Below are 26,137 nucleotides of genomic sequence, written 5' to 3' on the forward strand. Positions count from 1 at the left end.
TAATGTATGTAACATTGTAAGAAATCAATAAAAAGCAAAAGGACGGACACTGCACCTTAGCCAAGAGGCCAAACACCCCCACCTCACCAAATCCAAAGCTCCTTTCTTTTAACTTCAAACCACTCCAAATCTCCTGGCCAGAGAGAAGGCGTAACCTTCTAGGTGGCCCGCCCAAGGGAATGAAAACTTCCCCCTTGGTCCTTGGTCCTCGGAGACTCCATGGATTAGGAGGCTCAGCTCTTCTTTCAGCTACCTAGGGGTTAACAACCTCTCAGTTCCGCTCAGCTAAAGCAGGTAACCTTCAATTTCTTCTATGAATTTTAGGTTTTCGATAGCAATCCATTCGGGGTATAATCATTTTCTCTTCATAGTGCAAGCATGCCTTTGCTGACGAGACCTAGTGTTTACAGTGCACTGTGTCTTTTGATGTGGGCTAGAACAAATTTGATGCTTTCATTGACCTGTTTCACTATCATCCTTGGCTTTGACAACATGAAAGTGACTGAGCGATGCTAATAATGCAGCCAGTCCCTGTTATTGGCTCAGTGGGCTTGACAGACTCATATCTAGCAGCAACTTCTGGTTCAGCGAGGAAACGACGGGAAATTACCTCACTCCTCATTTCCCTAGTGACGCGCAGGGCGTCTATGACTGTTGTGGATAAAACCAGCCCTCGGGCTGAATACTCAACATATGTCGTGCAAGGGACATCTACTGTATACCGGTATGGGAAAGTGTGTGTTATTGGGAGTAGTAGTGTAATAGCTACTACAACTTGTAGAATATTTAAAAAAATCTTATAATATAATCTATATTTGGGAATTTACTGTATTTTTCAAGAGTTCGAATTACTGATAATGCTGCAAGACATTTCCATTTTGCTTGTTTAATATCGTGGACCCATTTCCCGTTATTTGCTATAAATGTAGCCTAGTACTCTAGTCTATTAGTGACCTCTGCTTTACACCCATTGTTCATTATTCGGTTACTTTTTACAAAATCGATACGCAAGCAGTCTAGGTGGCGTTAAGTTAGTAACTGACTAACTGCTGTGATAGCACCTTCTGGTTCAGTGCGGACAGCAGCGGCTGCTTAACGGCGCACTTACACATGGAATGTTACCGGTGGTGCAAGGAGGGGTAAGGGGTCACCAGATGCCTTAACACTGGTGTAGTGGGAAGCCAGAGCTGCTGATGGAACCCACGTGACCCTAATCATGCCGCCAACTCACTCGGCGCGATGTGACACAGATGATAAGGTAATTGCTAAATTTCTTTCAAGACTTTGCTAGGCTAGTGACTTCGTCACTCCCACTTTGGTGACGATGAGATAGGAAAGGAACGGCTGTACTCCTCAGGTTTTTTCTGGTGTCAAAATAATGGGAAACCACGGAATGTCATGTTCAGGGCCGCAAGCAGTGGGGGTTCCCGAATACAAGTCACATCTACATGAGCCAAGCCGTGCAGGTACTTAACTCACTCGATGAAAGAGTTCTTTCTGCTTGGTCTACAAATCTTCAACTCGTCAAAAGGTGCCTCCAAAGATTATAGAGAAACTTGAACAAGGCTTGCTGTAGAGTGTGGAGTCACTGATCCAGCTGACTCAGCACCGCAACCACCAAGAAAAATGGGATTCCTATTCCTGAAAAATACTGCATCCATCAAGAAATAACTTCACAAGTGAGGCAAAACTGGCAATCTCCACTTTTGGGCGTTCAAGTATGGAAAACATTCTGCGAGTGTAATTGTTGAGTTGCGAAAGAGACAAAATCCTCCTCAAATACATTGGCGGCAATCTCCATGTAGTTTTGAGCTGCAGGAATGGCAGTCTCCACGTTGGCCAATCACAAGTGAGGTAGATGTCACGTGATTGATTGTTTACGACACCATTTGAAATGTAGGGTTACCAAGCGGTTTGTTCTAACTAAAACAAGTCCAATGAACAAGGACAGTGTTTGTAAAACTCGCAAAAATAGAAGAATCATTAATCCCACGGTAATTGAAGGTTGCTTGTTGTTTAAAGGGGCCTAACATCGAAGGTCATCGGCCCTGGTAATTGAAGGAGCTTTTAAAGTGAATGCTTTGAAATTGCGAGACCTCGACAAATAGTTGACTAAACGTTACGGAAATCAGCCTCCAGTCTTACACAAATGATGCGGAGAGAATGAGGAAGAAGTCATCGAGGGAAGGAAACAGATGATTTATTTATGTGATAAAACAACACAGTTAATCGACAATGAACTGTTATTTCATCATGATTTTCTAGTATTTCACAGGCTGCAGAAGTGGAAATCTCCGCATGTTAGTTGTAAACCTGCCATATTAGGTTATGCTGCATTTTAAAGTGTTTAAAAGTAGAAGGTTTATATTCTGTAAAATATTCGTGCATGTATCTCCTCTCCCCTGTAAAGCTGTGTTCATTGGAGATTGCCAGTTTTTTCCTTGTAGTATATGTCCGTACAGGGAACCTCAAAACGTCATAATAGTGTAAGGCTGGAAAACAACGGCCAGAGCGCACCGCTCCTGAGTCACGGCCCGAAATAGTCGCCATCTCTTGATGTATCTTGACCTCGGTTGCATATGGTGAGCCCTTGAGTGTGGCTGGCCGGTCAGTCGTGCATGGCCCGCCGCGCAGCTAACTCGTGTGTTGTGTAGTGTGCTCAGGTGTGGAGTTGCGTGGGACAGGTAGGACTGCTTCACTTTAATCTCGAGCTCTTATCAAACATAACTGTATTTTAACTGACAACATTTAACGTGCTCATAATGAAAAATGAATATCCTTCCTCAGTTTCAAGAGGCTCTGCGCTAGCACGTGTGGAGAGCAGATCATGAGGACTGAACATATTATTTTCTTCTTTCTTTATACTCGCGCTACTTTAGGACGGTTATACAAATATTTAAAAGTTACTGGACCTTTTCACCAGCGCATCAAGGAAGACTTTCGCTAATTTCTAAACTTTGTTGATAGATAACTTTCCTGGTTTGTCAACCTTTTCACATATCTTGCTGACTGCGGGCTATTTTCAATTAATTCATGAAGTGTCACATTTGGCTGTCACAATGTGATGGTAAAACATGCTTATCTAGAAAGATTAAGGTATGAATTACAGTCAGCTGAGACACACATGACTTACCGGTAATAATATAACGAAAATGATGGAAAACTGCTGTCTTAAAATATCACTGTCCAATAGAAGACGATAGAGAGTGGCGTAAAGGACACTGTGGTCTGCTGATTGTGAGAGAGGAAACCTTTCATTTCCTCGATATTATATGCGACGGAGAGACCAGAGCATGCCTCTCGTCGTTACCGACACCGGTAGGTCTTTTGGCGACGAAGCGACACTGTCTCTACTTAAGATGAAGTCTGGTGGGAAAATGGGAAACTACGAAAAAAAAACATGTTCAGGGCTGCCAGCAGTGGGGTTTGAACCCACCATGTCCCGAATGCAAGCTGAAGTAAATGTAGGACTGCGGACTGTGGACGATACATCTCGTATCATGTATTGCCGGGTTGAGGCGCTGGCATTCTCACCCCAACTTGGCTCAGTGCGGTGGTATTTGAAGGTGCTTAAATATGTGAGCCTCGTGTCGGTAGATTTACTGGCACGTCAAAGAACTCCTGCTGGAGTAAATTCCTTCAGTCTGGCGTCTCCGAAACCGTAAAAGTAGCTCGTGGGACGCAGGCTGTCAGCACAATGACATTGATATTCAGGTCAACTTTGTCAGAACAGAAAGAAGGATTTTTTGTATGTTTAGTTAATATAGGCTGAACATACATGTGAAATAGCTGTTTACTTAGAACTAATATTCGTCCCGTGTCTTTTCGTGCCTTTCTTCAGAGTCATTGTCACTGAGCGAGTTGGCCGTGCTGTTAGATAGTAGGTTCGAACCCCATTACCGGCAGCCCTGTTTCCCAGTAAATCAGATAATGACCTTTGAGTGAAATGACTTGACTGGTAAGTTATCAAGCTTACTTTGCGAATGTGGAGCCAAGCTCTGGGTTCGAGCCCAGTGGTCGATTGTCCTGACAAAGTGTTTCACTTTCAGACAAACGCCGCGACAGTTCACCTCATTACATATTCATTAGCTCCTCAACTAAGGTTAGCGTCTGGCCGTAAAACATGTGTTACATTTCATCTAATGCCGTATGAAGACAACGGTACACTGACATCATACATTTGGGGTTCATGGACAGAGTTGTCAAAACTCCATATTTTTTATTTATTTCTATAAATTGTCACGAAAGTACAGTTTATCGTAGGGCAGACTGATCTACACGTATTACGATCAGTACACACGGATAGGTCTTATGGCGACGATGCGATAGGAAAGGCCTATGAAGTGGAAGGAAGCGGCCGTGGCCTTAATTAAGGTACAGCCCCGGTATTTGTCTGGTGTGAAAATGGTAAACCACGGAAAACCATCTTCAGGGCTGCTGACAGTGGGGCTCGAACCCACTATCTCCCCAATACTGGATACTGGCCGCACTTAAGAGACTGCAGCTATCAAGCTCGGTACTTCAACATACAAGACTCTTGGCTGATACGAGCTATGCAGCGTGGGCGGCCGAGTTTCTGGAGGAGGTAGGGTGGGGTCGTCTACACTCCTTCCATGAATGGCTATGGTCATTTGATGAGGGACAGATGTCGAGCTATTGGTGTGCGTAAGCTTAGGTCTGGAACACCTAACAGATTACAAATAAATAGAACTGTGAGATAGAATTATTATTATTATTGAAAGCGTCAATAAGATTATTTTCTCAGTAATAGAGTGCTGGCGTTCACTACTGCAGCCTGCTGTGAACAGCCCGTTCCAGTCAAACGAGTTTGAAAAATTTGGCTGAATTGGGAATCCAAACAAGCCGGGAAATTACGAGGGGAAGTTGACGAATTCAGGGCCGTGGTGGACATTGTGATACTAGGTAAAAATGTTGCTTGGGACCCATAATCACATAGCGGTAGACATTGCGTGGCCCTACAAAATGAAGAATGTTCCTGGAGACACATTATCATCATACCCGACCCCACATTTTGATAGTAGGTGAGAAATGTTCCCGGAGACTCATTTTCATCAATACGTGACGACACATTGTGATAGTAGGCGAGATAAGTTCCCGGAGACTCATTATCATCATACCTAACCACACATTGTGATAGTAGGTGAGATAAGTTCCTGGAGACTCATTTTCATCATACCTGACCACACATTGTGATAGAAGGTGAGAAATGTTCCTGGAGAGTCCTTATCATCATACCTAACCACACATTGTGATAGAAGGTGAGAAATGTTCCTGGAGAGTCCTTATCATCATACCTGACCACACATTGTGATAGTAGGTGATAACTGTTCCTGGTGACTCATTATCATCATACCTGACCACACATTGTGATAGTAGGTGAGATAAGTTCCTGGAGACTCATTTTCATCATACCTGACCACACATTGTGATAGTAGGTGAGATAAGTTCCTGGAGACTCATTTTCATCATACCTGACCACACATTGTGATAGAAGGTGAGAAATGTTCCTGGAGAGTCCTTATCATCATACCTGACCACACATTGTGATAGTAGGTGATAACTGTTCCTGGTGACTCATTATCATCATACCTGACCACACATTGTGATAGAAGGTGAGAAATGTTCCTGGAGAGTCCTTATCATCATACCTGACCACACATTGTGATAGTAGGTGATAACTGTTCCTGGTGACTCATTATCATCATACCTGACCACACATTGTGATAGAAGGTGAGAAATGTTCCTGGAGAGTCCTTATCATCATACCTGACCACACATTGTGATGAAATGAAATGGCGTATGGCTTTTAGTGCCGGGAGTGTCCGAGGACATGTTCGGCTCACTAGATGCAGGTCTTTTGATTTGACACCCGAAGGCGACCTGCGCGTCGGGATGAGGATGAAATGATGATGAAGAAGACACATACACCCAGCCCCCGTGCCAGCGAAATTAACCAATGATGGTTGAAATTCCCGACTTTGCCGGGAATCGAACCCGGGACCCTGTGACCAAAGGCCAGCACGTTAACCATTTAGCCATGGAGCCGGACTCCACATTGTGATAGTAGGTGATCATTGTTCCTGAAGACTCATTATCATCATACCTGACCCCACATTGTGATAGTAGGTGAGAAATGTTCCTGGGGACTCATTATCATCATACCTGACCACACATTGTGATTTGCTATTGGCTGTATGTAGCACCGACACAGATTGTCTTATGGCGACGATGGGACAGGCAAGGGCTAGCAGTTGGAAGGAAGCGGCCGTGGCCTTAATTAAGGTACAGACCCAGCATTTGCCTGGTGTGAAAATGGGAAACCACAGAAAACCATCTCTAGGGCTGCCGAGAGTGGGGTTCGAACCCACTATCTCCCGAATACTGGATACTGGCAGCACTTAAGCGACTGCAGCTATCGAGCTCGGTACACATTGTGATAGTAGGTGAGATAAATTCCTGGGGACTCATTATCATCATACCCGACCCCACATTGTGATAGTAGGTGAGAAGTGTTCCTGGAGAGTCCTTATCATCATACCCGACCCCACATTGTGATAGTAGGTGAGAAGTGTTCCTGGAGGCCCTTTGACATCATACCCGACCACACATTGTGATAGTAGGTGAGAAATGTTCCTGGAGGCCCTTTGACATCATACCTGACCCCACATTGTGATAGTAGGTGAGAAATGTTCCTGGAGGCCCTTTGACATCATACCCGACCACACATTGTGATAGTAGGTGAGAAATGTTCCTGGAGGCCCTTTGACATCATACCCGACCACACATTGTGATAGTAGGTGAGAAGTGTTCCTGGAGAGTCCTTATCATCATACCCGACCCCACATTGTGATAGTAGGTGAGAAGTGTTCCTGGAGAGTCCTTATCATCATACCCGACCCCACATTGTGATAGTAGGTGAGAAATGTTCCTGGAGGCCCTTTGACATCATACCCGACCACACATTGTGATAGTAGGTGAGAAATGTTCCTGGAGGCCCTTTGACATCATACCAGACCCCACATTGTGATAGTAGGTGAGAAGTGTTCCTGAAGACTCATTTTCATCATACGTGACCTCACATTGTGATAGTAGGTGATAACTGCTCCTGGCGACTCGTTATCATCATACCTGACCTCACATTGTGAGAGTAGGTGATGAGTGTTCCTGGGGACTCATTATGAGCATACCTGATCGCACTTTTCGATAGTAGGTGAAAATGTTCCCGGGGACCCGTTATCATTATACCTGACCGCACGTTGTGATCTTAGGTGATAAATGTTCTTGGAGACTCATTATCATCATACCAGACCACACATTGTAATACTAAATGAGAAACTTTCCTGGGGACCCCTTGTCACCATACCTGACCATACATTGTGACAGTTGGTAAGAAATGTCCAGGGAGACTCATTATCATATACCTGACCACACATTTGATACTAAATGAGATTTGTTCCTGGGGACCCATTATCATACCTGACCACACATTGTGATAGTTGGTAAGAAATGTTCCTGGGGAGCCATTATCATCATACCTGACCACATATTGTGATACTAGATGAGAAATGATCCTGGGGATCCATTATCATCAATCCTGACCACTCATTGTGATACTAGATGAGAAATGTTCCTGGAAACATATTATCTTCATACCTGACCACACATTGTGATAGTAGGCGAGAAATGTTCCTGTGTAATAGAAGACGAGAATCCTCCACCTCGACCAACGGTTTACAATCCATGGAAAATTTCTGACAATGGACAAAGAAGCCCTCCTAGTTTACCACTAAGACTTAACCGGTACTGTCCTGTGTATGCTACATCGAGTTATGGAGTTGTGAATAAAACAGCAGAGTTCGTTTTAAATGCCATTCAGTTGTCATATTCGGAGATAGTTCCTAATGTTATTCGTGACGCTACCACCTCTATTTTATCTGAAGAGAAAAATAGGGCCGCAACCTTCCTTTCTGGGGAACCCCGTCATGTAATGCTATTGGGATCCAGGATCGAACTTGCCAAGCTGGGGTCAGAATGCCAGCGCCTCTTGGAAGATATAGATGATGAACAAATTTTTCTATGGGATGACAGATCACTTACTCGTGTATCTCGTCCATCCCAGGTACCTTGAGGGCTGGTTTACACGGGTAGAGTAGCGAGGCGAGTAGAGTAGATAGTAGAGTAGCCACGTTACTCTACTCTACCACTGTCTGGTAGAGCTGACACTTGTATCGTTCATACGGGAGTAGAGTCATACAGTAGTAGCACCATGTCAAGACGCAACCACATCGTAATGAAGAGTTTAAAGACATTTGCAAACATATTAATGCAAGAGGTTAGTGAAGCATTAGAAGAAGCAAATGAGGAAAGAAGGGAATGGGTAAGAGGCTGGCTCAGGAGAGAAACACTCGGGGCATCAACATTAATTCTGAGAGAACTTGCGACAGAGTATAAAGAAGAATACAGAAAGTGCATGAGATCGAAGCCTGATAACTTTCAGACACTGTTAGATGTTAGAACACCGCAAATTCAAAGACACACCACAGTGATGAGAAATGCAATAACACAGAGATTTAAGCTTGAGGTGACTCTGAAGTTCTTGGCCAATGATAATAGCCATCAGTACACTGTAAAACACGCTGGCGTAGGCCTAATTTGTAGTAGCTTCTTTGCCATAAATACCCCAATTACTGATCTATTTATATAATTCGTTTGTTCGTTGCTTGTACGGTACAGGTGTAGAGATTAAGCTTCAAGACCTGACATTGTACTGTAAACAATAATTATTTTGGATATTCCAAACAAAATATGAAAATTATTCTATTTGTTGTGGACATTACTGTTATTGCTTAAAATTAATGGCATTGTCAAGTGATACGAGGTAGAAGATCCCTATGTATGTTATTAATATGATTAAAGTACACAGTCCTGCATCATTGTCTAACTTAAACACTTCGAGACACAATCATGATGAACACGCTGTGTAACACTGAATCTTGAGAAACCTTCATCTAAAGGGACAATCCAGCTGACACTTGTTTATATTTGTTGTTGCATCTTCGAAACTATTATAGGTTTAGGTATTTTTTAAATCCTTCTTCCATTAAAAAGAGGGAGGTCTGTTCTCCATTATAGGACAATACACCTGCATTTGTTTGAGCTCCAAAGGTGCACCCCCCCTTAATATCACTGAGCTATAATGTTTCGTTGTGGCTTTCTTTATTAATCTGCTCACCCTCCAGGGTTTATTTTTCCCTCGGACTCAGCGAGGGACCCACCTCTACCGCCTCAAGGGCAGTGTCCTGGAGCATGAGACATTGGGTCGGGGGATACAACTGGTGAGGATGACCAGTACCTCGCCCAGGCGGTGTCACCTGCTATGCTGAACAGGGGCCCTAGTGGGGGATGGGAAGATTGGAAGGGATAGACAAGGAAGAGGGAAGGAAGAGGCCGTGGCGTTAAGTTAGGTACCATCTCGGCATTTGCCTGGAGGAGAAGCGGGAAACAACGGAAAACTACTTCCAGGATGGCTGAGGTGGGAATCGAACCCACCTCTACTGAGTTGACCTCCCGAGGCTGAGTGGACCCGGTTCCAGCCCTCGTACTACTTTTCAAATTTCGTGGCAGAGTCGGGAATCGAATCCGGGCCTCCGGGGGTGGCAGCTAATCACACTAACCACACCACAGAGGCGGACGGCTTGCAGTATTACCTTGCAAATTATACTTTACTAAACCACTTAAGAGAGGGAGTGTAGATGTTCCATAGACATTCTTTTTTCACTGTCAGTTCTACAAATGTACATGTTTCTTCTTCCGTACACTTGGTTTTGCCACCAAATAAACGCACAAAAATGCTCAGTTTACTCAGCGGAATACCGTCAGTACACACATGGAAATAGGCGAATGACGCGCCAACTGAAAAATCGAGCGTCCTCGGCCTTCTCCGCCAGCTCTCGGAGGGGGTAGGATAGTGGTAGAGTTACTTTACGACAGCGGAAACCCACTCTACTCTACTTGCTACTATCCGTGTAAACCAGCCCCGAGCATGTGTTTAACGACACTCCGGCTCGGATCATTTCCCCCTCACTTCGGCTCCAGGGACGATCTTTCCTCCCTATCGCTGAAAAATTGGGGAGAATATCGTGAATGTTGTGTTGATATAATTAACCAATACAGAGAAACTAATGATATTATAATGCGTTTTGTGAAACGTTAAACCTTAAGAAGTACTATTCCAGAAAATACAATTGGTGGTGGGATGATGAATGTGAGCTCGCCTTGCCCTCAAAAGCTGGATCTACTGAAGCTTATTCGTAGCACCCAAGCTAAGGTATGAGAAACGTGAGAGTCGGAAGAATTTTGTAATAGGCTTTTGGGCTTATGCCGTGTCAGGAAAACAAGATGCCGGGCTGAGAGGTTTTCTGTCCCCAGTCTGGCTCAGTCCGATGGTGCTCAAATACGGTATCGGTAGATTTAGTGGCACGTAAAAGAACTCCTGTGGGACTAAATTCCGGCACATTAGCGCCTCCGAGAAACGTAAAAAACTATTTAGTGGGACGTAAAGCCAATAACATTATTAAGAACACAAGGTGAAAGTTCGGAGAGAACTTTGCTCAGCGTCTTCAGAAGAAAATCTCGACTTTACCGTTGGTCGTAGTAAGTGGTCACCAGATGGCTCCCAAGCGGGAGCTGAGATGTTCCTATTACACCGCGCGTATGAGAAGTAACAAAAAGGTCATCAGACGAATGTGGTAGAAGAAAGAAATATAAAATAAAATACAATAGAATAAAGTGCAACGAAATAACCCAGGATAGAACAGAGCTGAAGTGTGTGGCACGTAACGCATAGCGAAAAATGAACCATCTGGCGATGAGCAACTTCCGAATTAGAGCTCCCTACTTAATGGCTGGATAGTCAGTGTCCTTGTTCACATTTTTACGTATTATAAATTCAGTAAAAGTATTTGACCGTTACTATTTACAGAAATTGAACAAGGAAGTGTGTAGGATGAATGGCCAATACCTGCTGCTAACAAGAGATAAATTTGAACTTTATTTCTTTTCTTGTTAAATACGAACACAACTGAAAATACCGTGAATTGTTTACCAAGGAGCTGAGAAACAATACAATAGCTGTGTCCGTCATGTCTTCTAGCCCATAACCACTCATACATCGCAAGGGAACTAGACCGAACTTCGATAATTACATCGTGGTCAAAGCCTTTGCAAAATCAGTACAAATTACATCAGTGGGAAACCTTTCGTTTATGGATTCGGAAACTTGCTGAATAAAGGTAACTGAATTAGTTGTAGTAGATCCAGTAGTGTAGGGACTAGTGTCATTAGCTGCCATCTCTGGAGGACCGGATTCGATTCCCGGCTCTGCTATGAAATTTGAAAAGTGGTAAGAACGCGGTTCACTCAGCCTCGGGAGGTCATCTGAGTAGACGGGCATTCGATTCCCTCCTGAGACATCCTCGAAAGGGTTTTCCGTGGTTTCACACTTCCTTCCGGGCAAATGCCGGGATGGTACCTAACTTAAGAATACGGTCGCTTCCTGCCCTTTTCCTTCTGTACCCCTTCTAATCTTCCCATCACCCACAAGGCCTCTGTTCAGCATACCAGCTGAGGTCGCCTTTGCGAGGTACTGATCCTCCTACCCAGTTGTACGCTCACGCTCTACGACACTGCCTTTGAGGCGGTAGAGGTGGGATCCCTTGCTGAGTCCGAGGGGAATACCAACCCTGAAAGGTAAACGGATTGAATAATAATAATAATAATAATAATAATAATAATAATAATAATAATAATAATAATAATAATAATAAGGGGATTTACCGGTTGACTCCATCGGGCGCGTCCCATTGGAATTGAGGAAACTCGCTGGCTCTGCCGCCAGCAGAGTCAGAGGGTAGGTCTAGTAGGGAAATAAAATACCACCGTGAAAAAACTGGTCCCTTGCCAAGGTTACGGCGAAGACTGGTAAATGACCAGAAGCAAGAAAACATCTTGAGGCAACCTCTAGGGCTAACAACCCTAGTTGTAAAAGGATGGGTACCCGTCCAAAGCAAAGTCAAGTCAAAAAGCATGATGGCACAACATTTCAAGAAACATACCCCAGGGGGTAAATCTTCGGATAAATCCCTCGTCGTGAACGCCACGGCGCACGAGTCTCATTCCGATTCTGGGGGAGACTCGACATCATGCAAGAGACGAGTCGGAGCGTCTCGGTGTACCCCGAAGAGTCAAAAACTCAGGCCAAAATCTAAAACCTTTCTAGCAACTTTCAACATAAATTCACTTACACAAACTGGCAAGCTGAAAACCCTCACCAAAGCTCTTCACGAAAATCAGATATCCATAATGGCCCTACAGGAAACAAGGTACCCAGATGAGGAGATTTTTGAATCCGAAGCCTACCGATTTTTCAAGAGCAAAGCGCAAAGAGGAATCCTGAATGGAGCTGTGATGCTTGGAACCGCGTTTGCTGTTAGAACCAATATCCTTAAATCGGTTGCAAATTTCGAACCTGTGAATGACAGATTGTCTATACTCACAATTAAATGCGCGAAGAAAACCTACGCCCTAGTTAACGCACATGCTCCTACAAACGATAAGAACAAGTCTGATCCAGACGAAGTTGATAATTTCTGGGACCTATTGGATGAAAAATTAAACAAAATCCCCAAACACCATGTCAAGCTTCTTTTGGGTGACTTCAATGCCCAACTAGGTCGTGAAGGGAAGTACAAGGAAGTTATAGGAAATTACCCTGCTCACAAAAGAACCAATCCCAACGGCAAAAGACTGGTGTCCATTTGCGAAAATCACAACCTGCAGGTCATGTCGACCCACTTTCGCTATCTACCCAGAAAGCAAATGACTTGGCGTTCTCCCGTCCAAGCTCTCGGAGAGTTCCAAATTGATCATGTTGCAATCTCCAGGAGAAACAGCCCTGAAATTATGAATGTCAAGGTAAAGAAATGCATCAATGTGGCCTCAGATCATTATATGTCTCTTATCAAATTCAAACCAATTCCCGCAAACACAAGGAAGACAAACAAACAGATCACACGCTTCTACAATGATAAACTTCAGCAAAGGGTCGAGGAGTTCCAGGAGAAGGCTAGACCAAATGACTGTGACTTTAACAACGCCAAAAGTCTCCTTGTTGAGGCCGCCAAAGACGTTTCAGAAATCAAAAGAAGCAAAAAGCATGCCTGGTGGAATAGTACCTGCGAATCAGTCCTCCAAGAAAGACTCAATGCGTGGAAACAGTACTACTCTACGAAATCAGAAAATGATTGGGAAACCTACAAAACCCAACGTGCCCAAGCAACTAGGGTGTTCAGAACTGAGAAACGTAAATACGAAAAATCGCTCATTGAAAAGATAGAACAAAACTTTAGGAAGAATGAAAGCAGAGAGTACTACAGAGCCTTCAAACGCAAACTCACTGGCTATAAACCACCATCTCTATGCTTTGAGCGAAAGGACGGCACATTGGCGACGTCAAATGAAGAAAATTGCAGCATTCTGGCAGATTACTTCAAGAATTTACTTAATTGCTCTAAACCGCAAAGCTCCATCGAGACCAAGGAACCCTTATTCAGGTACCCAGATTCCAGACCACCCGACAGAGATGAAATCAAGCGCCACATTGCCCGTCTCAAAAATAACAAAGCGCCGGGGAAGACTCAGTAGTAGCAGAACTATGGAAATATGCCCCAGAAGAATCACTTGATATCCTGCAAAAGCAAATAGAAGAAATTTGGAACAAGGAGACCCTACCCGAAGATTGGAAAATAGCTTTGATCCATCCATTACACAAAAAAGGCAGCATGAAAAACATCAACAACTACAGAGGAATATCTTTTCTACCCGTGACTTACAAAATTCTATCACTTGCCATCCTGGAGCGTTTGGAAGCACAAGTCGAACATCAAATAGGTGAATACCAAGGAGGGTTCAGAAAAGGTCGCTCAACAGCTGAACAGATCCAAAATCTCAAAACGAAAATCAGATATTGTACACTAAGGTCCAAGCAGTATGTGTCTGTCTTTGTGGACTTTAAGAAAGCGTACGACTCCATTGACCGGGAAGTTCTGCTAAACATCTTAAATGAATTTGGAATTGATTTGAAACTGCTGGCATTAATTAGAGCCACCCTGACCGATACAAAATCCAAGGTGAAGTTCCACGGATGTCTCTCGCATTTCTTTGACATCAAAACAGGAGTCCGACAAGGTGATGGGCTATCCCCGATACTCTTCAGCTGTGTTCTTGAAAAGATCATCAGAACCTGGGGGGTGAGATTACAGGAAACCAACTACAGTTCATTGAGAATAGGAACCAAATACAAGGGGATCGCAACAGACTGCTTAGCATTTGCCGATGATATTGCTGTTCTTTCAAACGACATAGAAACCGCTAGCACTCAAGTTGAAATTTTAAAGGAAATTGCCGAACAAACTGGTTTGCAGATATCGTTTGAGAAAACAGAAGTAATGGCTAACATCAAAGTGGCTCCACCAAAACTCCATACAAAATACGGGTACATCACCCGAGTAGACAAATTCAAATACCTGGGTGAGATCATCACGAAAAATGGACAAAGAAGCACTTCAGGAGCGAGTACGCAAACTGGAAATAGCCTGCCAAACATCCCGCACAATGTACAACAAAAAATGCCTTTCCCAAAACACCAAGATACGTCACTATGAAACAGTTCTGAAGCCAGTAGTTCTATATGCAGCCGAAACCCTGTCTCTAAATGCCAACAAAGGACTCCTTGAAGAACTGGAGAAAAGAGAACGCAAAATTGTGAGAGGAATCTTGGGATCAAAGTACAGAAATGGAATCCATCAAAAGAGATGCAACAAGGAAGTCTACAGCAAAATAGAGAAAATTACCGACACAATCAGAAAAAGACGGGCACGATTTTACGGTCATCTGAAAAGAATGGACGGAAGAAAGTTAACTAAATAAATCTTTCACTTTTTTGATTGAAACCCCAAAACCACAATTCCCTGGTTTAGAAATACCAAAGAAGACCTGCAAATTCTACATATCTCAGCTGAAGACGCCCTTAACAGAGATCTCTTCCGCAAGAAAATATTGACGAACGGGCTAAACCGAGACGAGCAACCGAAGAGAAGACACGGTGCCCCTTGGACAGAGGAGCGTAAGCAGGCCCACTCACAAAGAATGAGGGAAATTTGGGCTCTAAAAAAAGGCCAAGTTCAGTGTCAAATGCAACAAGACTTAACGTGGTCCTTGATGGCCCCAGCGAATTATATAATAATAATAATAATAATAATAATAATAATAATAATAATAATAATAATAATAATAATAATAATAATAATAATAATAATAATAATAATAATAATAATAATAATTGATTGGTTTGTACGTCCCACTCACTCTTTTACACCGAAGAAGTTGACTGTGAGATTCGTCTCACATAACTGTGAGTTGGTATGTAGGTGATGGTGGGTTCGAATCCCACCGTCGGTAGCCCATTCTCACAGCACGCAAATGCCGGAGCTGTGCTTTAACGACATCATTGATCTACCTAAAAGCTTCCAACGTTAAACCACTAGTTGTAGGAGACGCTGAGTTGTTGGTCAATGTACCGGCATAAGATCCGCGTATCTGAACACTTTAAAATACCATTAGCCTGAGCTGTGATCGAAGCCACCTATTTGGGCTCAGAAGGCCAACGCTCTACCGTCTGAGCCACTAAGCCCAGCCGGAGCAGGATAATCCAATGGAGGTTAATAAGTTCCACGCAAGAAGTATTTCTACCTCATTTGAGTGCATGAACTGCGCGCGGAGGTTAGTTGTGCGCATACATCAGCTGTGCGCAGATATTGAATGTGCGTACCCATGAGCTGTGTGCGGATATTGAATGTGCGTACCCATGAGCTGTGTGCGGATATTGAATGTGCGTACCCATGAGCTGTGTGCGGATATTGAATGTGCGTACCCATGAGCTGTGTGCGGATATTGAATGTGCGTACAAATCAACTCCGCGCCGATATTAATTGTGTGTACACATCAATTGCGCGGAGTGTAATTGTGCGCACACATCAAGTGCGAGCAGAGTTTAATTGTGCGTACACATCAAGTGCGAGCAGAGTTCAATTGTGCGCACACATCAAGTGCGAGCAGAGTTTAATTGTGCGCACACATCAAGTGCGAGCAGAGTTTAATTGTGCGCACACATCAAGTGCGCGCGGAGGTTAGTTGTGCGCACACATCAGGTGCGAGCAGAGTTTAATTGTGCGCACACATCAAGTGCGCGCCGAGGTTAGTTGTGCGCACACACCAAGTGGGAGCAGAGTTTAATTGTGCGCACACATCAAGTGCGCGCAGAGTTTAATTGTGCGTACACATCAAGTGCGAGCAGAGTTCAATTGTGCGCACACATCAAGTGCGCGCGGAGGTTAGTTGTGCGCATACATCAGCTGTGCGCAGATATTGAATGTGCGTACCCATGAGCTGTGTGCGGATATTGAATGTGCGTACCCATGAGCTGTGTGCGGATATTGAATGTGCGTACCCATGAGCTGTGTGCGGATATTGAATGTGCGTACAAATCAACTCCGCGCCGATATTAATTGTGTGTACACATCAATTGCGCGGAGTGTAATTGTGCGCACACATCAAGTGCGAGCAGAGTTTAATTGTGCGTACACATCAAGTGCGAGCAGAGTTCAATTGTGCGCACACATCAAGTGCGAGCAGAGTTTAATTGTGCGCACACATCAAGTGCGAGCAGAGTTTAATTGTGCGCACACATCAAGTGCGCGCGGAGGTTAGTTGTGCGCACACATCAGGTGCGAGCAGAGTTTAATTGTGCGCACACATCAAGTGCGCGCCGAGGTTAGTTGTGCGCACACACCAAGTGGGAGCAGAGTTTAATTGTGCGCACACATCAAGTGCGCGCAGAGTTTAATTGTGCGTACACATCAAGTGCGAGCAGAGTTCAATTGTGCGCACACATCAAGTGCGAGCAGAGTTCAATTGTGCGCACACATCAAGTGCGCGCGGAGGTTAGTTGTGCGTACACACCAAGTGCGAGCAGAGTTTAATTGTGCGCACACATCAAGTGCGAGCAGAGTTTAATTGTGCGCACACATCAAGTGCGAGCAGAGTTTAATTGTGCGCACACATCAAGTGCGAGCAGAGTTTAATTGTGCGCACACATCAAGTGCGCGCGGAGGTTAGTTGTGCGCACACATCAAGTGCGAACAGAGTTTAATTGTGCGCACACATCAAGTGCGAGCAGAGTTTAATTGTGCGCACACATCAAGTGCGAGCAGAGTTTAATTGTGCGCACACATCAAGTGCGCGCGGAGGTTAATTGTGCGTACACACCAAGTGCGAGCAGAGTTTAATTGTGCGCACACATCAAGTGCGCGCGGAGGTTAGTTGTGCGCACACATCAAGTGCGAGCAGAGTTTAATTGTGCGCACACATCAAGTGCGAGCAGAGTTTAATTGTGCGCACACATCAAGTGCGCGCGGAGGTTAGTTGTGCGCACACATCAGGTGCGAGCAGAGTTTAATTGTGCGCACACATCAAGTGCGCGCGGAGGTTAGTTGTGCGCACACACCAAGTGGGAGCAGAGTTTAATTGTGCGCACACATCAAGTGCGCGCGGAGGTTAGTTGTGCGCACACATCAAGTGCGAGCAGAGTTCAATTGTGCGCACACATCAAGTGCGAGCAGAGTTTAATTGTGCGCACACATCAAGTGCGAGCAGAGTTTAATTGTGCGCACACATCAAGTGCGCGCAGAGTTTAATTGTGCGTACACATCAAGTGCGCGTAGAGTTTAATTGTGCGTACACATCAAGTGCGAGCAGAGTTTAATTGTGCGCACACATCAAGTGCGCGCGGAGGTTAGTTGTGCGCACACATCAAGTGCGCGCGGAGGTTAGTTGTGCGCCGCACACACCAAGTGCGAGCAGAGTTTAATTGTGCGCACACATCAAGAGCAGAGTTTAATTGTGCGCACACATTAAGTGCGAGCATAGGTTAGTTGTGCGCACACATCAAGTGCCAGCAGAGGTTAATTGTGCGCACACATCAAGTGCGCGCAGAGTTTAATTGTGCGTACACATCAAGTGCGAGCAGAGGTTAATTGTGCGCACACATCAAGTGCGCGCAGAGTTTAATTGTGCGCACACATCAAGTGCGCGCGGAGGTTAGTTGTGCGCATACATCTGCTGTGCGCAGATATTGAATGTGCGTACCCATGAGCTGTGTGCGGATATTGCATGTGCGTACCCAAGAGCTGTGTGCGGATATTGAATGCGCGTACAAATCAACTCCGCGCCGATATTAATTGTGTGTACACATCAATTGCGCGGAGTGTAATTGTGTGCACACATCAAGTGCGAGCAGAGGTTAATTGTGCGCACACATCGAGTGCGAGCAGAGTTCAGTTGTGCGCACACATCAAGTGCGAGCAGAGTTTAATTGTGCGCACACATCAAGTGCGAGCAGAGTTCAATTGTGCGCACACATCAAGTGCGAGCAGAGTTTAATTGTGCGCACACATCAAGTGCGAGCAGAGTTTAATTGTGCGCACACATCAAGTGCGAGCAGAGTTTAATTGTGCGCACACATCAAGTGCGAGCAGAGTTTAATTGTGCGCACACATCAAGTGCGCGCGGAGGTTAGTTGTGCGCACACATCAAGTGCGAGCAGAGTTTAATTGTGCGCACACATCAAGTGCGAGCAGAGTTCAATTGTGCGCACACATCAAGTGCGAGCAGAGTTTAATTGTGCGCACACATCAAGTGCGCGCGGAGGTTAGTTGTGCGCATACATCTGCTGTGCGCAGATATTGAATGTGCGTACCCATGAGCTGTGTGCGGATATTGAATGTGCGTACCCATGAGCTGTGTGCGTATATTGAATGTGCGTACCCATGAGCTGTGTGCGGATATTGAATGTGCGTACAAATCAACTCCGCGCCGATATTAATTGTGTGTACACATCAATTGCGCGGAGTGTAATTGTGCGCACACATCAAGTGCGAGCAGAGTTTAATTGTGCGCACACATCAAGTGCGAGCAGAGTTCAATTGTGCGCACACATCAAGTGCGAGCAGAGTTTAATTGTGCGCACACATCAAGTGCGAGCAGAGTTCAATTGTGCGCACACATCAAGTGCGAGCAGAGTTTAATTGTGCGCACACATCAAGTGCGCGCGGAGGTTAGTTGTGCGCACACATCAAGTGCGAGCAGAGTTTAATTGTGCGCACACATCAAGTGCGCGCGGAGGTTAGTTGTGCGCACACATCAAGTGCGAGCAGAGTTTAATTGTGCGCACACATCAAGTGCGCGCGGAGGTTAGTTGTGCGCACACATCAAGTGCGAGCAGAGTTTAATTGTGCGCACACATCAAGTGCGAGCAGAGTTTAATTGTGCGCACACATCAAGTGCGAGCAGAGTTTAATTGTGCGCACACATCAAGTGCGAGCAGAGTTTAATTGTGCGCACACATCAAGTGCGCGCGGAGGTTAGTTGTGCGCACACATCAAGTGCGAGCAGAGTTTAATTGTGTGCACACATCAAGTGCGCGCGGAGGTTAGTTGTGCGCACACATCAAGTGCGAGCAGAGTTTAATTGTGCGCACACATCAAGTGCGAGCAGAGTTTAATTGTGCGCACACATCAAGTGCGCGCGGAGGTTAGTTGTGCGCACATATCAAGTGCGAGCAGAGTTTAATTGTGCGCACACATCAAGTGCGAGCAGAGTTTAATTGTGCGCACACATCAAGTGCGAGCAGAGTTTAATTGTGCGCACACATGAAGTGCGCGGAGGTTAGTTGTGCGCACACATCAAGTGCGCGCGGAGGTTAGTTGTGCGCACACATCAAGTGCGAGCATAGGTTAGTTGTGCGCACACATCAAGTGCGAGCAGAGTTTAATTGTGTGCACACATCAAGTGCGAGCAGAGTTTAATTGTGCGCACACATCAAGTGCGCGCAGAGTTTAATTGTGTGCACACATCAAGTGCGAGCAGAGTTTAATTGTGTGCAGACATCAAGTGCGAGCAGAGTTTAATTGTGTGCACACATCAAGTGCGAGCAGAGTTTAATTGTGTGCACACATCAAGTGCGAGCAGAGTTTAATTGTGCGCACACATCAAGTGCGAGCAGAGTTTAATTGTGTGCACACATCAAGTGCGAGCAGAGTTTAATTGTGCGCACACATCAAGTGCGCGCGGAGGTTAGTTGTGCGCACACATCATGTGCGAGCAGAGTTTAATTGTGCGCACACATCAAGTGCGAGCAGAGTTTAATTGTGCGCACACATCAAGTGCGAGCAGAGTTTAATTGTGCGCACACATCAAGTGCGCGCAGAGTTTAATTGTGCGTACACATCAAGTGCGCGCGGAGGTTAGTTGTGCGCACACACCAAGTGCGCGCGGAGGTTAGTTGTGCGCACACATCAAGTGCGCGCAGAGTTTAATTGTGCGCACACATCAAGTGCGCGCAGAGTTTAATTGTGCGTACACATCAAGTGCGCGCGGAGGTTAGTTGTGCGCACACATCAAGTGCGCGCGGAAGTTAGTTGTGCGTACACATCAAGTGCGCGCGGAAGTTAGTTGTGCGCACACATCAGGTGCGCGCGGAGGTTAGTTGTGCGCACACATCAAGTGCGCGCAGAGTTTAATTGTGCGTACACATCAAGTGCGCGCGGAGGTTAGTTGTGCGCACACATCAAGTGCGCGCGGAGGTTAGTTGTGCGCACACACCAAGTGCGCGCGGAGGTTAGTTGTGCGCACACATCAAGTGCGCGCAGAGTTTAATTGTGCGCACACATCAAGTGCGCGCGGAGGTTAGTTGTGCGTACACATCAAGTGCGCGCGGAAGTTAGTTGTGCGCACACATCAGGTGCGCGCGGAGGTTAGTTGTGTGCACACATCAAGTGCGCGCGGAGGTTAGTTGTGCGCACACATCAAGTGCGCGCAGAGTTTAATTGTGCGCACACATCAAGTGCGCGCGGAGGTTAGTTGTGCGTACACATCAAGTGCGCGCGGAAGTTAGTTGTGCGCACACATCAGGTGCGCGCGGAGGTTAGTTGTGCGCACACATCAAGTGCGCGCGGAGGTTAGTTGTGCGCACACATCAAGTGCGCGCGGAAGTTAGTTGTGCTTGCACACAGTAGAGCACGGTAGTTGTCTTTTCACAGAATTTCCCTTCTTATTTTATAGGGAGGACTGTCTGTTGTTGGCAGGAGTTGTAATAACAAAATGTTCGTCGTACCAAAAACTTGGTACTTGTCTAGGAATTAAGAATATTCATACCATTAATTTAATGCGCGTTGGTAAGTTAAAAATACCCTTACCATTTACTTGGTTTAGAAATCTTCTTTGTAATAACAACAACTGCTCTGTAGAAAAGCGATTCTACTTATGTTCATTTGCTTATACTTATTAATTACTTTGCTGTGAGCTTGTATCCGGGAGATAGTGGGTTTGAATCCAACTGTGGGCAGCCCTGAAGATGGTTTTCCGTGGTTTCCTATTTTCACACCAGACATCCTAATTAAGGCCACAGCCGTTTCCTTCCCACTCCTAGCCCCTTCCTCTCCCATCGTCGCCATAAGACGCGGTAAAACAAATAACAATGATAAATACACTGTTCTCGTCTCTCATTAACTGGCTAGATTATCAAATGCAGCTTCACTGTTGTCTTCTTGATACTCGGAAGGTAGGCCCAAATTCTGCACTTTCCCCATCATGCCTGACTTTTTTTAGAATTTTTATAATTTACAATTTGAAACAGTGAAGAAGTCCATACTATATTAACTGCGATATGAACAGCTCTTCGCTACGATGTGTGGATGTTGAAACTTAGAGTTCATACTGTCACAAATTCTGATCACTTCACGGAAAATATTCTCATTATCGTTTGCTGTTTTATTTCGCAAGAGGCAAAATACTTGTGGGAAATACTGGCCATTTCTGTGTACGCATATAGTAAGAACTTATAAATAATTTGCAAAAACTTAAAGGTACCATCTCCCAAAATGTTATCCTGCTTAAAAAGACGTGGAGAAATAGACTAAACTTAAAGTACCATCCTTAAAATACACATTTGTTCCAAAGCCATATATACAGTACCTTCCGGTCTTTTTCTTGAAACATATACGCTGGTAATATTACCTCACATAGGATCGTATAAGGTTCATAGGCTTTTCAGATTTGTCACGTGATGCGAACCTCCTCATAAAGGCAACACTGCGCTCGTATAGCCAGTGCAATAAACGATTCAGTACAATTTATACATGTGCTTGTAAATTACGTACTGATGTGTATCCCACAAGAAAAGTTTCATCTACTTCTTAAAGACCGATACATTGTAGAACATATAATGAATGATATCCGAAGTTAGAAAATCAGCCGCGCAGTGTTCTGTGCAGAAAGTGTGAAGCCAACATCCAACTCTTAAAAATAAGCCCATTCATTTTTTCCAGCGCAAAGTCCAACAGGTGAGCATTGCTGACGTAAGTAATACGCGTGAAAAGGTTCTTAAAGCATCATATCGGGAACGTGCGGGTATTCCGGTGAGACAGACCCCATCTGATCTGTAGTAAACTAAGTACTTCCAGTCCTAGGATAGAGAAAGTGAAATTTGTCTGCAAACATTCTCCAGGACGAGGAAATTAGGGAGATGTACATGGACGCAAACGATGAATGGTAAACAGGTTCAGAGAATGGATGAAGTATCTAGGATCAACTGTGTGTAAAGATGGGAAATAGCGAACATCTTGGCAGAATAATGAAGTGAGGGCAGTTTGTAAACGTAAAAAGAAGGTCTATCAGGAACTGATGCAAGACAGGGAACTGTATGTACATTAATGAAACAGAGCGAAAGAAATAATTGTCGAGTCCAAGAAGATGGGAAGATTTCGGTGAAAACCTGGGAAATCATGGTCAGTTGGTGAGAAAGGAAGCCGTTCTGCACTTTTAATAAAGAATATTTGAAAGGGAGGGAAAAGGAATATTAGTAGCGGTTTTCTCAGTCCATTCTTTCACGAATAGTTGGTGGCTATCCGTGACTGGGTGAGAAGATCACATGCATCCGTACATCCAATAATCTAGTAGAGTTTTGAGTAAGTCAGGTGAACTAGGGAATCACTGGATAGAAGGAAGGAATATTTTAAAGATCTCCTCAATGAAAACGGAAACCCTTCTGCTAAAGTTCCGAACAAACGAGTTCATGGCGAGGAGAGCTACATTGTCGTATAGCAACAGGAATGGATGAAATGAGGAATATAATAGAGTAATAAGATTAGCATGGGATGTTACCAAGGTGCCTTCTGATTGAACGAAAGCAGTAACTGCCAGGGGAAAAAAGAAAGGTTTACGAGAACAGTCGAAGTATTTCGTTGATCCAGTATACCAGGCAAGGTTTCCGCAGGCATTTTGGAAAGTAAGGTACGATCAGTGGTTGAGTGTAAGATGGATGACAATCAGTGTAGTTTCAAACCACATGGGGCTTTTAAGTATGCGACAAGGCTACGAGAGGAAAGGGCAGTTATGTTTCGTAGATCTAGAAAGAGTATATGGAATAGCACGAAGGGAAAACATGTTATTCGTAGAGAAGGATTGTCGTGTTAGGGGTAGGTTATTACAGGCAGTCAAAAACACTTATGTTGAAAATCGGGCCGCAGTAAAAATAGAAATCTTTATTTTTACGATCTGATTTACATCGCACCAGCACAGGCAGGTCTTATGGTGACGATTGGATAGGAAAGGACTAGAAGTGGGAAGGAAGTGACAGTGGTCTTGATTAAGGTAGCCTACCGCCCAAGCATTTGCTTGGTGTGAAAATAGGAAACCACGGAGAGTCATCTTCAATGGGTGTTCGAACCCACTATCTCCCGAATTCAAGCTGTTAGCAGCCACTTTCTCGGTAGCAGTGATAATCTAATGAGTTCATGCTTCAAAGACTCGAAGCAAATTTCCACAATAGTGTTGCGTATTTTTAGTCGAGAGAAACTGCCTGTTCTATTTTGGTGGCGCGAATATGGATGACATCTCATGTTATCGACTAGTGTAGTGTCCATATGCTTGTACATGCGGACGCAGGACGCGAGGATTGTGAAGGTGACAGTATTTATCTAGTTTGACAATTGGAAAGAACGAAAAATCAGCTTGAGGGTTGTTGATAGTGAGATTCCATCCCGAATGCAAGTTCACAGCTATGAGAGCCAAACTGTTCGGTCACTTCTGTTTAAAGAAATACTGTCAATGTATTAATTGTTTGAACATTTTTTTAAATACTGCATTGGTGGTGTAGCTATTTCTAAAATGTATGTCCTAATAACTAATGACTGCTGGTGACCAGGTGGGACTCCTAGTAAGGTAGCAGGCGAGTGCGACCAGCTGTCGCCATGCCAATCTCCTCTCAAAACCGTCAAAGTAGCACCAATAATTAGAGACGAGAATTATAGGCAGGGATATAGGCTCTTAAATTAGCCAAAATAGGCAACAATAATTACTATAAAAGAAACTTACAAGCATCGTTCTCCACTCAGGTATAATGATTTTATACTGACAGAAAGATCTCAACATCACATGAAGAGATTGGAAGTCACTTAATGTGATTTTATTTCGCTGACAGCGACTGCCTTCCCCTGACTTCTTCCACAATCGTAAATGACTCCACCAGGGGCATGCCACTCTTCTCCAACTTGGTGGCAGCTTGATGAAATTTGAAGATGCTCCGGTTTGTGCAGAGGCATGTTAGCTCCCAACATTGCAGTGCACACGTCTGGTCGCTGCCCAAAGTGGACAGGCTGCGTTGATACAGATTTCTGTACTCGTATCAGACGCATGGCAGTATTTCTAAGTTGATTTGTGTGGTATTTTTCTCACATTTTATCTGAAAAATAATAAAATTGTCATAAATTATATTGTCCCTATATCTTAAATTTCTACAGTTGGGCTAATTGGCAATAATACTTAGTATATATCATGCATTTGTTTCATAAAAAAAGACTATTAGGGATGATGTTTCTAGAAGTACAAAACTTTAAAGTCGGAACAAGGGAATTAGTAATTTACATGGAAATATGTCCTCAACGATTTTCAGTTATAATTTGGCAGTATCGTGTCGAGTTCGCCGGGTGAAGAATATAATAAAAAGGACGCGAAACGAAACCGGAGTAGCGTAGAGGAGAGATCCGTCCTTTATGCTTGGCAAGGACCCACCAAGCTGGCCCTAGCAGTATTCTTACTTACATAGAAGAATGAAAACGGAGGCACTATAAATCTCAAATTTGTGAAAATTTTATTAGTTTCTATTCGCCGGCTTCAGCTATCATGAATACTGTTTTCTGTTGCCTGCAATAGATCCTGCATCATGTGTACCCACAACGCCGCCACCCTCGTTGAAAATTAAAAACCGCGTAATCTGAAATTGTCGTGACATTCGCCCATAACCTTCTTTTACCGGACGAGTTGGCCGTGCGGTTAGAGGCGCGCAGCTGTGAGCTTGCATCCGGGAGACAGTGGGTTCGAATTACGCTGTCGGCAGCCCTGAAGATAGTTTTCTGTGGTTTCCCATTTTCACACCAGGCAAATGCTGGGGCTGTACCTTAATTAAGGCCACGGCTGCTTCCTTCCCACTCCTAGCCCTTTCCTATCCCATCGTGGCCATAAGACCTATCTGTGTCGATGCGACGTAATACCACTAGCAAAAAACCTCCTTATTTTGTCACAATTTAGCAAGACTCTAGAGGGGATGCTAGAGGCTTGTTAACCTGCGAGCTTACGACCCTCAGACTCTCTTTGCTCCCCCCCCCCCCATCCTCCAAGCACAACGGATTCTAACCGGACCTCACCAATCCAGACCAACGGTCTTTTCGCTGGCCTGGTCTTGTAAAGGTAGTCTTGGCAACCTTGTAAAACACGCTGTGGCATCGTCCTAGCCGGGCTACATTGGATCTGCAACCTGTGTTTCGCGAAGGCTTAGCGGAAGTGTAATAGAATTCATGATTTTTAAGGGAGTTTTAAAAATTGCATTTCAGTTGTAAATCTCTATTTTCACAGGAAATGAATCACAGTTCGAAATACCGATTTAATT

General features: G+C 44.5%; 1 protein-coding gene across 2 annotated transcripts in view; it reads left to right on the forward strand.

Moving 5' to 3' along the window:
• Positions 1–2,619: 2,619 nt before the first annotated feature.
• chas (chascon) overlaps positions 2,620–26,137 on the forward strand; it is a 920,317-nt gene continuing 896,799 nt past the window's right edge. For both annotated transcript variants that reach the window (XM_067142274.2, XM_067142275.2), the window contains exon 1: positions 2,620–2,684. The gene's annotated coding sequence lies outside the window, so the exon portion shown is untranslated. The remainder of the gene's footprint in view (positions 2,685–26,137) is intronic.

This window comes from Anabrus simplex, chromosome 2, assembly GCF_040414725.1.
Source record: "Anabrus simplex isolate iqAnaSimp1 chromosome 2, ASM4041472v1, whole genome shotgun sequence".
NCBI classification, from domain to species: Eukaryota; Metazoa; Arthropoda; class Insecta; order Orthoptera; family Tettigoniidae; genus Anabrus; species Anabrus simplex.